Genomic DNA, 14,835 nt, shown 5'->3' on the forward strand with positions numbered 1-14,835 from the left:
TGACTGATTGCTTCCGGAGCTACTCTGCCTCAAGTTTGGATGCCCGTGAGCAAGCTCTTCCTATTAAAAATTGGGGAAAAGTCTTGAAAACTGTATTTGTCTTTTTTTTTCTTTCTGGGCCACTGTTATTACCAAATAGTGTAAACATAGATGAAAATACCCATATTCTTCTCCTGGCGTTGTGCAGCTGGAATGTGAGGTTCTCCACCAAATCCTCCCTGAAACACAAACTTCTGACTTTATAAATTACGGGGGTTTTAAATTTTTTCCATTGTAGGGAGTTGTGGTCTTAAAATATTCAGACATTTCCGTGGCCAGCTAATTGCAGCCAGCACCAGAGAGAAAGCCTGCCTTTCCTGCTAACCCAAAGAGCCAAGCTCAGTGGAAGATAAACCTGCATCTCAGAGTTAGGTTTGCCTCCACTGTGTTGCAGAAGGAAATAGGCTGCCAGGTTCCCTTATCCATTACCTTTTTCACTCCTTTCTGAGCCTTCCTTTGTAGGAAGAAACAGAAGGGTTTATTTTATGGTTCCAGCTATGTTTTCCAAGATCTTTCAGTATCTCACTGCAATTATTGCTGCTGGAGCTCCCTGGGAGCCATTCACAGCTGCTGCTGGGGCCTCGTGAGACAAGCAGTCACACAGATGGGGATGAGGGAAGCTGTGCTTAATGCCCAGGTGATTTACAAGACCTGTAAACCAAATCATTAAAATAAAACTGGAAGTGCATTCACTTTATGGGGCTGAGAGTAGTGTATTTAGGATGGTTCATAAACCACCCTAAAACAATGCAGGATATCGGGTAAAAAGGATGATCTAAGGCAGGATCAAGCCCCTCCTGAATTTCTCCTGTGCTCTGATGAGCAGCAGTGTCTCTAATTATGGTATGACTGAGAACGACTGGGCAGTTCAAAACCTTCAATCATATTTGTAGTGATTACAAACTTAATTAGTGCATGTTAGCCCAAGTGTCCTCTATTAAAGGAGCTGTGCTCATTAAATAGGATGGTAATTACTCCAGCTGCATAACAATTATGGAAAAAATCATAGGTTAAAGTAGAAATCTCACAGTGCCTTTGACAACCGCGTTATCTCAATGTCCTTGCATCACACACGTTTATGCCGATTGATCTCTGTTAGGTTTGTCATGGTTTTCATGCTGACACCACATGTCAGCAGATTCCTCTGATCTGGCCTTCTCCCTCCCCGTAAGCTGACATTTGGACCTAGGGTAATGAATGTCCATAACATCCCCCATTTAGTAATGCCAGTGACTCAGAGCAGCTTGGTGCCCAAACCAAGCACTCCATGGGTATAAATCAGGAAAATATTACTAATTCCCAGGAAAACACTGCAATCCACCCCAAACGGGATATGGGCAGGATTTTGTTGACATCTTATGCAATATTTTGTTCTGACTATATGTATATCTGCAGGAACAATAGCTGCTTCAATTCATGGTTATACGAAAGAACATCTCCTTGTTAAGTGAGAAAATGGGGCTGCCCTAACTTCTGTATGGTGCTTTGTGAAACAGGAGTGCTTGCAGTGCTGTTGGCTATCCAGCATGGTGCTGGACTAGGCTGAGTTTTACAAGGAGGGCTTGAACTGAGGTTGAGGCCAGTCATTTCCCAAGACATTGGGAAATTTCCTCCCCATTTCCCCAGGAAGAAGACAAGGAAAGGCCGTACTGACATAAGATGCTGGACACAGCGTGACAGCGTAGCTCTCCTGCACCTCAGTACACAGGCAGCCCCTGCTATGTGGACCCTCCATGCTGGACAAAATCAGGGATAACAATTTCAGGTGTTGATAAGAAGGACTCCAGCTGGCTTTGCTTGATGTGGCCTAAAAGCTGACCCCTCCTGGAGAGCTAACAGCAATGGGAAAGCACAGCGATGCTTTTGGCTGTCTTAGCTGGCTCCCAGGGAAGGTGTTGCTCCCAGGGCAGCTCAGGCACTTGCTACTCATCACCCTTCGTGCTGTGCTCTCCACGGACACCACTGGAGTGGAGCTGCCGTGTGCAGGGCTGCACCTCCATCAGGGCCGTTTTGTGGGATAGGGCCACCTTCATTGCTGTCCTTCCCCCAGCGAGCGGAGGCTGAGCTCGCTGACACGTCTCCCAGAGGTCCCTGCATTGGTGGGATGTGGTGGCTTTTGGGCAGTTTTGGGGCTGTTCCCAGCTTATGGGCAAGCAGGACTTGGCTGTGCTGTTAAGCCCGAGCTAGTAATGCTGGAAGTCCCCAAGGACAAATGGCCAATACGCCTCCAGAGAAGCCGCATAGAGAAGCAGAGACATCAGCACATGGAGGCACTAGAGGGAGCCTGAGCATAACAGATCCCGCTCTGGGCTGAATGTGGGAGCACTGGTCCTATTGAGGCAGAAGGGACCAGGCAATAACAGCAGACACAGCACTTTCCCCCTTGACCTGCTGTGGCTTTTTTTTTCCCTGACAGCTGTTATAATTTTCTTAAAGACATGAAGAAATACTGCTTCACTTATAGAAAGTGCTGATCTGCCAGCAGCCAGACAGCTGGCTCTGTGCAACTTGGCAGTCATCAGACTGGAGAGTTCAAGAAAGCAGGAGTTAATGAAGGCAAAGGGGATCAGAAGTGCTAACCCACAGCCACAGCTTTCCTACAGGATAGGGAGCTGTTGGGACACAGCCCTGCAAGTGCTCCTGGACCGACGGCAGGGACCTGGGAACTGTAACTGAGGTTTGTGTGCTCTGCTTGGTGTACTCACATTAGGAGAGCGGGGCCACTGGAAGAGGCTGGAGAGATGCAGTCTTTTGTTCCCCTCGGCAATATTTTCATTGCACTGGCTTTGGAGGAGGAACAGGGTCACTGCCTCAAGATCTAGTTGTCTTAATCTCCCGCTCCCACCACCGTCACCACGGATCAGCGCAAACAGCAAGAGAGTCCTTGGGTTAGTTACAGATGAGCATCAGCACTATGATGGGGCAGGGACTAGGGAACAAACACTTTGCACTGGTGTTTAGCCACAGTGGGGAGACGGATGTGTTTGTTCCAAGTACACCTGCAAAGCGTATCTTCTTTTACAGTGTTTGCAGTGGGCCAGAGTTTCTTCCAACAGGATTATCAAGCTTAGCCTAGCAGAAATCAGAGAAGCATCCAGAAGACAGGTGAGCAGGGACTGTGAACAAAAGCTCCATCACTCCTGGCTGCCTTTGGAGGCTTTCATTCCCCACAGAGACCATCCCCCACATCAGCCCTGACCCTCTGCACATGTGTTCCTGTAAGCGTGTTCTTGTAAGCAGCTTCCCACCATGAAGGCAGGCGGAAAAATCAGGCAGCAGCCTATAATACAGCCGTGACCTTTCTTGCCAGGCCTGCCACCTCCTCCCACTCTCCCCAGAGCTGGCACTACTAACAACTGGTTTCCTCCTGTTATTTTTCCACCTCCGCTCCTTCCTCCAGAGGGGAGGCTGTGCTGGTGGCCCACGTACCGGTGACTCACAGGCTGGGACCCGCGAGGAGCCAGCTAAGCCTGGCCAAACTTAGTAACATCTCATTTTCCATTGCCTACACCCTGGATGCTTCTGCTGGCTGGGCTCATCACTGGAGACCTTCTCCAGCCACCTGCAGGGCTGGGGAGGACCAGCTCAGTTGCGTTTCCTTTAAGTTTTGGCAATGCAGGTGCTGGCCTGAGGCAGAGCAGCCCTTGATACAGATAAATTCCTACTTGGTGAGCGTGTATCCAGCGTGCTGATAGCCAAGAACCATGAGATGTTCTAGACATCAGAAAGGGCTTTTCGGGCTTGGGAAACACATAAACAGAGATATATAGAGAGGACTGCATGGTAGCTGCATTTTTCTGGAGGCTTTTGAATAACGTAAGGGGAACTTAGGGCTTTAAAAGCTGTTACAGTCATTCTGTGTCAATCACCCAGGTCCAGATGGACCCAAATCAACAAATGACGACTTCAACCACATAAAGTGAGCATGGGGCACCTGCAAGGTGGGGAAGCATGACCTGCAAAGGTGAAGGTGCTGCTGTGGCTGGAAGCTGGGAATGGATGATTAAAGCTACCTAGAGGCTGCACCAAGCAGAGCAGGGAGACACAGCTCCTGGGCAGATGCAAGGCCATCCATGCAGGGCTGTGTGTAGGGGATAACACCAGGAAGGGAGCAGCCCTTCACTCAATCCCATCACTTTAATGGGATTTTCCAGAATACTTTTGCCCTGGTAATGGAAAAGGAAGTTTTCCTGATGCTTCCCAAGGCCGGGGTGAAGCTGACGTGACACCTGCTCAACCTGCACTTCCCAAGAGCCTGGCTGTTGGGAAGGAGACAGCAGATCCGCAGGCACAGCATGCATGGAGCAGCTGATCGCGGCAGGGGAGGAGGCACACGGAGGCGGCTGGGAGAAGCAGAGAGGGCTGACCTAAATAGATGCTGAGCTAATTTATTCATTTCTTTGCTTTATTATTTAACGCGCCTTCGAAACAGCTCAGGACTTCTGGTTCCTCTCAGCTCTGCTGCTGACGTTGGGATGGGGTTATTTTTGACCTGATTTTCACATCCATCGTGCTGAAAAGCACAGCACAGCCTTGCTCAGCACCCCGCTCTCCCACCAGGCAGCCAGGCATGCTATGGGGAGCGCCGACACAGCCACTTTCTAGCCAGGAAGGATTTAAAGTTATTTTGAGCTTTTGCTTCACCTCCCGCCTGGGAAGGTGCTCACATTTTGGCATGCTTTATGCATTGTTAATAGGGAGATTTATCTCCAATTTAGCTGGCTGGTGAGAGGATTGATGAGTTCCTACAACACAAGGCAGCCTTCAACCTCCACCGACATCTCCCCCATGCAGGTTGCCAAATGCAGCCCTGGGCTCTGCAGCAAGGAGGCTTTCAAGGATAAACCTGTCTCACCTCCAGCCAGCCTCCTCTCTCCTCACATCCTAGCAATTCCCACAACACTGTCCAGGAGGAATTTATGATGAGGACATGGAATCCTGGCTGTTGGGAGAGCTGTCTGGGCTGCGGTTCGCCCCATAGGCTGCACGTGTCCTCTGCGAGCCCATGGCACATTTTAGAGGTGCTGCGGCTCAAGAGCCACAAATTAAGGAAAAAGAAATTGCTGTCTGTGCCGGTTGTCCGAACCCAGGCACCATTTCCGTGCAGGCGCAGGGGTATGGATAGAGCTGCTTACCACTATTCAACTTGCGCGGCACCAAACTTGTGCTGTGCAGAGCCCTTTAATTTTGTTTCTCATTAGGGTTCATCTCTCAATGTACAAATTCAGAATCATAGAATCATAGACTCATAGAAGAGTTAGGGTTGGAAAGGACCTTAAGATCATCCAGTTCAAGCCCCCCTGCCATGGGCAGGGACACCTCACACTAAACCATTGCACCCAAGGCTTTGTCCAACCTGGCCTTGAACAGCGCCAGGGATGGAACATTCACAGCTTCCCTGGGCAACCCATTCCAGTGCCTCAGCACCCTTACAGTAAAGAACTTCTTCCTTATATCCAGTCTAAACTTCCCCTGTTTAGGGGAGTGCTGTATCCAAATTTAGGCCAGTGTTGTATCCAGTTATCCAGAATCTCTGTTATGGTTTTTTTTAACCGGATTATTCATTGACCTGATTGATTCCGTAAAGAGTTTTAAGCAGTAAAACGAGCACTGATGCTATTCAGCTCAGCCGCAAAGGCAGTTCAGCTCATGCCGCCTTCACACTGCTGGAGAATTCCATGATGCTTTTGGGGGTGGGATAGTGCAAATTAACAGAAATGAAGCAGTTAATGAGGCCGCAAGTTAGAGTCTTCCAAACCAGCAGGCACCAAAGGGAAGCAGCCAGCTGCGGGTCTGCAAAGGTGGGTGCTGCTCTGCCTGGCACAGTCAGGCCCTTCCCCTGCCTTTGTTGGTTAAACTGGGTCAGTGCAAACACTGGGCAGGGTCTCATCCTGGCAGCCCACAGGGCACACAGCTTTATACTGAAGTTCATATTTGTGGCTTGCTTTTTAATATAAAGCAATATAGTGTTTAGATATGTTGGTCTGAGGGCCCTGTGAGGACAAAAAAAGAATGAACAAGTAAAGGACAGAGGCAGCCAAAGTGAATTATCAGAAAGCTTCTATTTCCCTCCCTATATCCTGGACTGGAGTGCAGTGGATGATGCCCCGATTTTCCCAATGCGAACAGAAAGGCACTCTGCCATCCCAGACCCCTGGAGTGCTGGGTTTTGATGCATCTGCCTTAATTGCATAGGGCTCATTAGGGTGGAGTTAAAGACAAATAGGATTGGAAATGGAATCCCACCTGGGATTTAGGATCCATCATGTGGGCACAACTTCTGCCCTTTTCCTTGGCAGCAAGGGACTGTAATAGAGGGAAGAGTCCTTTACTGAACTGGCACTAGTTTTGGAGTAAGCAGCAGGCTGCTTTTCAGCCTCCAGGTGAGGGATCCAGTTTGGCTGCTGGCTCGCCTTTATCTGCGTGGAGAGGATTACTGGGAAGCCATGTTGACAAATGCTGCAGCTAGAAAGGAAAATGAACTTCCACACAAAAATGGGTTGTTTGTGCAAAGCAGAGAGGGAATAAAGAAGCTGCCAAAAAAGCTGACATTAAAACCACTGCTTACCTGCAGCTCATCTGATACCATGACTGAAACCTTTCATTTGCAGCAATGTAATCCAAGACGTTCTTTCTGCAAAGCAAGAAAGTAGGTTATTGCTTAAGCAGAGCTGGGGAAGGGGAAGGAGATAAGCAGGGCCTGATCCTGCCAGGTGCTGTGTGCTCCACACTCCCTCTGAGCATGAGGGTCATGCTCAGAGTTATACTTTTCTCACCTCAAGGGAAATCCCATGCTAGAAGCTAACATACAATAGGGAAGGACTTGCTAATTGCTCAATGGGTGCTGCAATAAATGAAGCATCCATTAAAATAAGGGTTATACGACATCAGCAGCTTCCAGGAAGTGAAGCACCTTAATCCTCTTTTGCTTAATGGACTCAAAAGGATGGGTGAGGGGGGGCCTGGGAGAGGGGCTTGGGGCTTTCCAGGACCAGAAACTTTCTGCTGCCTTCAGACCCCATCCCAGAGAGGTGCAGGTGACAAGGGACGTTCATCAGTTCAGGTTTGTGTTGTTCTCTTGGGTGAGGTGGCTTAGGGCAGGAAAGGGTTTTGACAAATACTACCCCTAGCTGGTGGCTCCAAAAACTTTCTTTGTTAACACAGATGATACAGGGCCAGGAAGGGGAGATAATGCACTGTCATTCTCCTTTGACTTGCACTAGGAGATGGGTTTCAAATCACAGAATCACAGAATCACAGAATCCCAAGGGTTGGAAGGGACCTCAAAAGATCATCTAGTCCAACCCCCCTGCAAGAGCAGGGTAACCTACAGTACATCACACAGGAACTTGTCCAGGCGGGCCTTGAATATCTCCAGTGTAGGAGACTCCACAACCCCCCTGGGCAACCTGTTCCAGTGCTCTGTCACTCTTACAGTAAAGAAGTTCTTCCTGATGTTAACGTGGAACTTCCTATGCTCCAGTTTACACCCATTGCCCCTTGTCCTATCACTGGATATCACTGAAAAAAGCCTAGCTCCATCATCCTGACACCTACCCTTTACATATTTGTAAACATTGATGAGGTCACCCCTCAGTCTCCTCTTCTCCAAGCTAAAGAGACCCAGCTCCCTCAGCCTCTCCTCATAAGGGAGATGTTCCACTCCCTTAATCATCTTTGTGGCTCTGCGCTGGACTCCTTCAAGCAATTCCCTGTCCTTCTTGAACAGAGGGGCCCAGAACTGGACGCAATATGGGATGCAGGATTTGCAGCTATGCAATGCTGTGCCACCTGCCCTCAAACTTCCTGGGGCAGCGCAGAGATCCTTTCACCCCTGGCTCTTGCGTCTGACCCTGTCAGGAGTAAATATTTAGGGAAAGAGTAGAAAGAAACCTCTCCTTTGGCACCTTCCCAGTTTCTAGCAGCAGGGGCATTTCCTAAGCTGCTCGCTAAAGTTTAGTATTTTTCTAAGGAACAGCTGATTCTGTCAATACAGTAATATTCTCATGGATTTCACTTGTTGCAGCAGGGCAGGATGTGGCCTGATGTGGTTGGCCTTGCTCTGACCGCTCCATCAGCAAAGCCTCAGGAGTTTTTCACCCTCAGAGGCAGAAAGAGCTGGGCCAGAGTCTCGTGCAGGCAGCCAGAGCCCTGCCAAAGAAAACACGTGAGACCTGGTCCAGTGTGGGTATCTCTATCTGCTGCTCCCAGCTCTTATACTTCTTGCAAGGTATGGATGTGGGCACAGGAGCCGCTTGCCTGCTGGAGATCGAAGAAGAGCAGTGCAATGTGTGAAACCAGCCTTGTAGGAGGCTACCATTGTATTTCTAAGAATTCAGTTAAAAATCTCTCTTCCCTCTCTAGTGCACAGAAAGCAATAGGATGGCAAACCAGCTCTGACTTCTGCAAGCTGGCGGTGCTCCCCTGCACGCCCCCATCCCCATGCTTTCCTTTGGCTGGACTGCCTGCTACAGCCATGGACCATCTCAGCTTTCCTGGGATGCAGAGATAGCTGTGTGCTTTGCTCAGCAGCAGTGAAATCCTTCCTCTGCAGCACCAAGCAGATCTTGTGTTATTTCTTCCCCTGTCTTTAGATGTGCAGAAATCCACCCGGCTGCATCTGCTGCTTGATTTTAGCTGTGGTTTTGTATCAAGATCTTTTCAGTAGGTCGTGCCAATGAAGAAATCACATCCCCATCAAAACCACTAATGCAAATACCTCTTGGTGCGCTCTATGCATGCTCTCAGGGCTCATTGCAATCAGCCCATCTCTCTTGGAAGGCTGCTTCTTATCCTGGGTGGCAGCAAAAGGAAGTTCAACAAACACCTTCTTCTGAAACTGACATACATTACTGAGCAGCCCAGTTGCCCTGCCCTGTCACAAAGTCAGTGCTAAGAAATGAGTGACACCCTCCTTTGCACATAATTAAAATGAAAACATAATTGCACCCCAGCTGCATGGGAAGGGGCTGGGACTGGCAACAGGCTGGCTGTGGAGTTCACAGTTCCCACTACGAAAGCTTGCATTTTAATGTCACTTTGCATATGGTTTTTGGCTGTGTTTCTCTGAGCCCCAGCCCAGCACAGACCACCATGCATGCTGTGCCTGGCCTGTCTGACTGCTTTAAATACACTTGTCACTTGTTCTGGAAATGGTGCTTAAGGCCACCAATTTCAGCCTGACACTAGCTGCCCTGGGGGGTGGGTGGGGGGTGGGTAATGGGCTTTATTAGGAGATAAGATAACAAGGGCTGTGGCTACACTTCCTTTAGCCCTGCTGCTATCCCACACCCTGATGTGCAGGTTTGCTCTGAGTATCATCAATAACTGAACGGGTCCCCACAGGAGTGGATGCACTGGGACAAGGACTGCCAAATAAAGGAGAAGCACAGCCCTCCCCTCTTGCATCAGCCTCATCTCAAACAGTCATTTGTATTAAGGATGGCCTGATTTACAATTTGGCCAGGATTAAAACACATTTCCTTTCGCAATGATTTTATGCAGGCTTTTTAAATCACTCCATGAATTCCAATAAATCCTTAGGAAGTCTCTGGCAGGTGGATGCCTTTGAATCTCTGTTTACCCTTGGCACTTGACAAACCTGACACATCCAGAGGTGGTGGGGAGGACAGAGCGCCCACCTAAGATCTGGGGGCAGGTGATCTTCACGCATTTTCCACTAAAGCTCCAAAACTGAAAACTCTTTCAAGTGTTTTACGTAAGAAACCAAGCCACAGCACCACAGAGTCAGGAAGAGGATGCAGGACAGATCCCAGGCGTCCTTACTCTCCCCAAGCACCTAAACCACCCCTTCTTTCCCCATTACTCTGCATCATCATGCTGCCACCCCTTCAATAGCTGAAGGACCCTGAAAAATTACAGCCAAAGCTTTCTTGTCTGCAGCAGCCACCTGAACCAACCTTCTGTTCAGATGGAAGCACTGGAGCATTTCTTAAAACAGCTCTTCCTCCTGCCATTAAATATTTAAGAGAGGAGCACCGGGGGAAAGCATGTGCTTTTGCCGAGGCAGGATGCACAGTGCTGGGAACCACAGAGAGCCAGTTTTAAATAGCAATGAGATGGCAGGTGCTTGCAGCACACAGTTCAGTTTTAGCTTCCCATTGCCTCCCCTTGCTGTGGTGCTCCCTGCAGCATCCCCAGCGTTGCATCCTCATCCTGACAGCTCCTGCACCAACCCCAGCACATGAACAAGCGCTGAGCACCTGACCTAGCACTGCCTTCTTGCAGATCTCAGCAGGGGACATGTCTGGGTTGGGAAGGCAGACTACATGCTCTGCTCAGCCACCCCTGGGTTGCAGACTGAGTGGATGAAATCCTATTGACCTGGAAACCAAGTGCTCGTCAGGGCTAATGGGAACACAGCAGTGCCTGGACACTGGCCGCAGTGGGACAGCAGCAGAGCATGCGGCAGCCCTGGCCCCAGCTGCCAAGGGCTATCCCTACCAGCTGCTTTGCCTCCCCATCATCACTTTGCCTGGTCTGCCTTATTTTGGGAGGGTGGCAGAGAGAGGGTGTTGGTGAGTCTGTGCTTTGCAGTTGCTGTAGCAACTGTGGTGTCTCTGGTGGCAGGAGCACACGTTTCCTGCAGCCAGAAGGAGTGTGAGCCGCTTAATTGCAAGAACATTTTTTTCCCCTGCTAGAAAAGAGCCCCCTCTGCCCCCACCCCTGTGCCCATGTGCCGAGCTGGAGGGATGCTGCTGCATCTTCCTGCTCCTCGGCAATCTTGTGCATGAGCCAAAGCCTCAGCACCTCCTCCAGACCCTCTGCTCCTTGGCAAGGGCAACTGCCCTTCCCTGAGCCAGCCTCAAAGGCAGGGTGAGTTGCTGCAGCCATCCAGGCTCCTCCCTGGGGCAGCTCAGACCTGAATTCATTTCCGCATGAATTAGAGCATCTGCTTTGGTGAGCAAGGATCAATCTTGATCAAAACATTCTCAGCAGCAGAGGATCAGCACAAGCTTTGCGAAGTTACTTCCCTGATTAATGACTTTAAAATAATAGAGCCTTTTTCAGAGGCTGGATTCATTGGATGTCCTTTTCTTGTAAGGTTTTGCCTCCTAAATCCCATTACTCCTCCATTTCCATCGTCTTTGTACATCGCAAGCCCTGACCCACTCTCTCTTCCTGTTCTCTTTGAGGAACCTGAGAGACAGAGCTCCATGAGCAGTCCCTTGAGATGTTCTGGTGCCTCTTCTCTGAGCCTCAGCAACTTGGCCATTGCACTGGTGTTTGACCTTGAGGCGCATCGCTCCAGCTTGCCACCCTTGTGTCAGGACCATCCTTTGGTCATGTGCCGCTGCAGGCACCCACATCCATTTGGAGTCCATCAGCCTGGTTTGGGCTTCACCTTGTATATGTGACTCATCTTTTTTCCTCCAGAAATGTGACTTTATATTCAGTTCAAATAAAGCACATCCTGCTGGCCTCTGTCCAACACCCCCAGCAGTTCACATCAGCCAGCAGATACCCAGAACAAAGCAAACAAAGCTTAGTAGTAATGCTTTGGTGTTGCTCACCACCCATGGCTCAGGGTTGCATCTGCTTTGGTTTGGTTTGCAGAATTAAGCCCCAGCCTTGCACAAACGCTTTTCCAGAAGGCCATGAGCTCTGATCCAGCCTTTTCACCACCTGCCTTTGGGATGGCTGTAGCTGCTGCCAGGGAGGGCAAGAATTGTAAGTAGGTTCTTCGTGAGAAGGGGAGGCAAAAAGGGAGTGAGCTGTTCCCACCTTTCCTGCCGTAAGAGTACACCTTCTAAGTGTCTCCTGATGGGAACCAAATCTTCCTTCTTCAGGTGGTCACCTTCACCACAAGAGATGAGCAACGCTCAGGCATTCATAGCTGATGTATCTGGGGCTGCAGCTGGAACTCTGCGTTCCCTGGGAAGCGTTCCTGAAGAACAGGTTGGGCAGTTGGGGAATGTTTCACGGCTATTTTCAGCCTGAGACATTTTCCCTTTTTTTCTTCAAAGTACAACAAAAAACCTGTCAACAAGTCACAAAAGAGTGATCTCAGTCTAAAATACGAGCCCTGGCACAGGAGGGCATTTGACTCAGAAGCCACTTCCCATCTTTAGAGAGTACAAGTATGTTCCACTTCGTCATCCCGAAGGTCTTTAAATGCTTATAAAAACAGAGTTTGTTTATGCTCAGTCAGAACAGCCTATCTGTTACCTTGAAGGCTGGATGCAGAAAGTTTCTTCAGAAATTTATTGGTTTCATTCCTACCAGTCTGAACAGAAGTTTTCCACAGAGACTGTCAAAATACAAATGTCTCAATTCCAATTTCCTTCAGTCTTTAGCAAGACGTCACATTAATTGTCTTTAAAAGCACTTTTATTAGTTACTGAGAAAGCAGGAGTCTGGCAGCTCTTCTTGACCACGAACTATTCAGTTTTGTGAAGTCTCCTTTAACAGCAGTTTGATCCAACACAGTGGTTTTCTCCACCAGCAGACTCAGCAGAGCCTGCAGCCAAAAGGACCAGCTCCAGGCAAGGGTTATTGCCTTCAGGTCTCAAGGGCTCCTACTGCTGCCTGGACAAAGCCTTTCTGCCCCTCTCAAGTCTTCTCACATCCCCAGTGTCAGGTAAAAGGGAGCAGTGGAGGCACACGGCCAGCCTGAGGCCAGGGAGATCCATGAGAGCAGGCATAAATACATATCAAATGAGGCAATTTCATCCACACCTGTGATGCTTTGAAGAGGACTCAGGGAACCATCTAACAGCTTGAGAGAGTTCTGGTTTAGTCTGATTTTGCATAAGGCTATGTTTCAGCCAACAGCTCAGCCCAGTGATAACACAGGGAAAAGTGGTCATGAAAAAAGCCAGCAATTCCCACTTCCTCAAGGGTCAAGGAAATTATCTTCCCCCATCTGATCTCCATGGGATGCTCTGGGATCACTCCTGCCAACATTTAGTCATTTTGGAGCTGCATGGGCAGCCAGAAACACAAACTTTCCACCTGCTTCCTCACATGAGCCCTCCCAGCTTCCTTTAGTCAAGGCCAGAGCATGCAGAGCAGGACGCCCACTGCTCATGTCTCAGTGCATCAGACAGCTGCAGGATGCACACAATTCCACGTGATACAAGTACCATGGTGGGATGCAACTGGGTCATTAGCATTTAGTGGAAATACTCAGCTCTACTACGTATCTGCTATTGACTGTCCCATTGTAAACAAGGAGACAGATGTTAAATGGCATTAAATGACACAAATTGAGGTTGGCCTTTCCCACCTGGCAGTTTTTTCAGGGCCCCCAATGCCATGCCAAGCTGAGCCTCTGCTTGCGTTTCAGCTCTGAAAATACTTTAAGGAGTGCCAACACACACACAGTCCTCATATGGGAGCAGCCAGTGCTCTGATAATTGAGATGTTAATGCTGAAAGGCTGAGCAAGTTTCCCTCATGGCTTGGCTGTGGGGAGCTTATGAGAAGAAAATGAATAAATTGCGACTTACTTGGAACAGCCAATGGATTGAAACCTGGAGATTTCTGGAAGCAGCTATGCAGGGAAGGAGCACGTGTGAAGGATCGGGTTATAGGACCCCTCCTATGGTTGTGTAAATACATAAGCATTAATGTTGCAAGTTGCAAAGATTGGCAGGGCTGGCAGGATGGCACCCATCCGTCTCCACAACCACCTCCATCAGCACACTCACACTGCCATCTTCCAGCCAGGCAGATGCCCCATGTACAAGGATGGCCAGGACAGGCACAAGTGAGAGCCCAAGATATATGGACAGCAAAGATGTTCCAGCAGAAATGGTCTGTTGGACACTCAGGTATCTGGGTACAGAAACGCAGAGAGATGAGCTTTCAGGTGGGAGAAAAGCTGTGCCAACCGAAAAGTGCAGCCCAGCTCCTGTCACAGCCCTCTTTGATCCACCACCAGTTTAACACAGACTCACCCGGGGAAAGTAGATTCTTTCACTTGAGGATGGGAATCTGATACCCAAATCTTACAGCTACAGGACATAAACAGCTGAAGATACTTTGATTGGAAAAATGCCTTGTCAAACCTCCTGTGCTGTCAGAGTGCCCTGGAGGATCTGAAGCCTCTCACCTACAAGAGTGCAAAGGATCAAGCCTGTGAGGCAACAAACATCACGAAGGGCCTTCATTTAGCACAGTCTCTTCACCTCTTTCTTTAATTTTAGGACAGATGTGACAATAAAGGGCTGAGCAAGGTCTAGTCACAGCTCCTGCATGGGGCATGGCTACTGCACATAAAAGCAAGCACCAGTGCAAACATGTGCTGGAAGGACCTCACTGCCCATAAAACAGTCCAATTTTGCTTTGAAGCGCTGACCTAACCATGATTACTGGAGGTCTGATGCTCTCACATGTGCTGGTTTTACACCTGTGTTATTCACTGGCCCCATCAGAGCCAGCCCTGACTTCTCCCAGCTGGATGGAGAAGAGAATCAGGCGTTTCCATTATTTAGCCTTCGGACATGGCCACATCCACCCTGCAAACCAGCCCTGTCATACGCCCTTTGCATGGCTGGGGAGAGCCTCAATTACACGGTGGTGGCCGTGCATGGGCTACCAGCCCCACTGTTTACAGGAAGCGCTGGTGCAGAGCATGGAATTAGAAAGACCGCAAGGAAGTCAGGGATTATTTACTGGAGATTAAAGGACATGGAAAAACCACAGGACAAATCAGTGGGGCCTCAGCAATGGTAGCTGCTATTTCAGACTTCCAGCTGCTGGCATTCATATTGGTCACGCTGCCACGGGAGAATTTAGGAGGAATTCAGTAGGATGGATGGTCTGCTTGTGG

At 49.2% G+C, this 14,835-nt stretch overlaps 1 long non-coding RNA gene across 1 annotated transcript; it reads right to left on the reverse strand.

Moving 5' to 3' along the window:
- Positions 1-6,608: 6,608 nt before the first annotated feature.
- On the reverse strand, positions 6,609-14,102 carry LOC136018410 (uncharacterized). Its single transcript, XR_010614403.1, has 3 exons — positions 13,961-14,102; positions 13,511-13,838; positions 6,609-6,673 (listed from the first exon to the last, which is right to left on the reverse strand). It is a non-coding gene; the product is annotated as an uncharacterized LOC136018410 (long non-coding RNA).
- Between the last annotated feature and the right edge of the window lie 733 nt (positions 14,103-14,835).

Source organism: Lathamus discolor, chromosome 7, assembly GCF_037157495.1.
Source record: "Lathamus discolor isolate bLatDis1 chromosome 7, bLatDis1.hap1, whole genome shotgun sequence".
Taxonomy (NCBI): domain Eukaryota; kingdom Metazoa; phylum Chordata; class Aves; order Psittaciformes; family Psittacidae; genus Lathamus; species Lathamus discolor.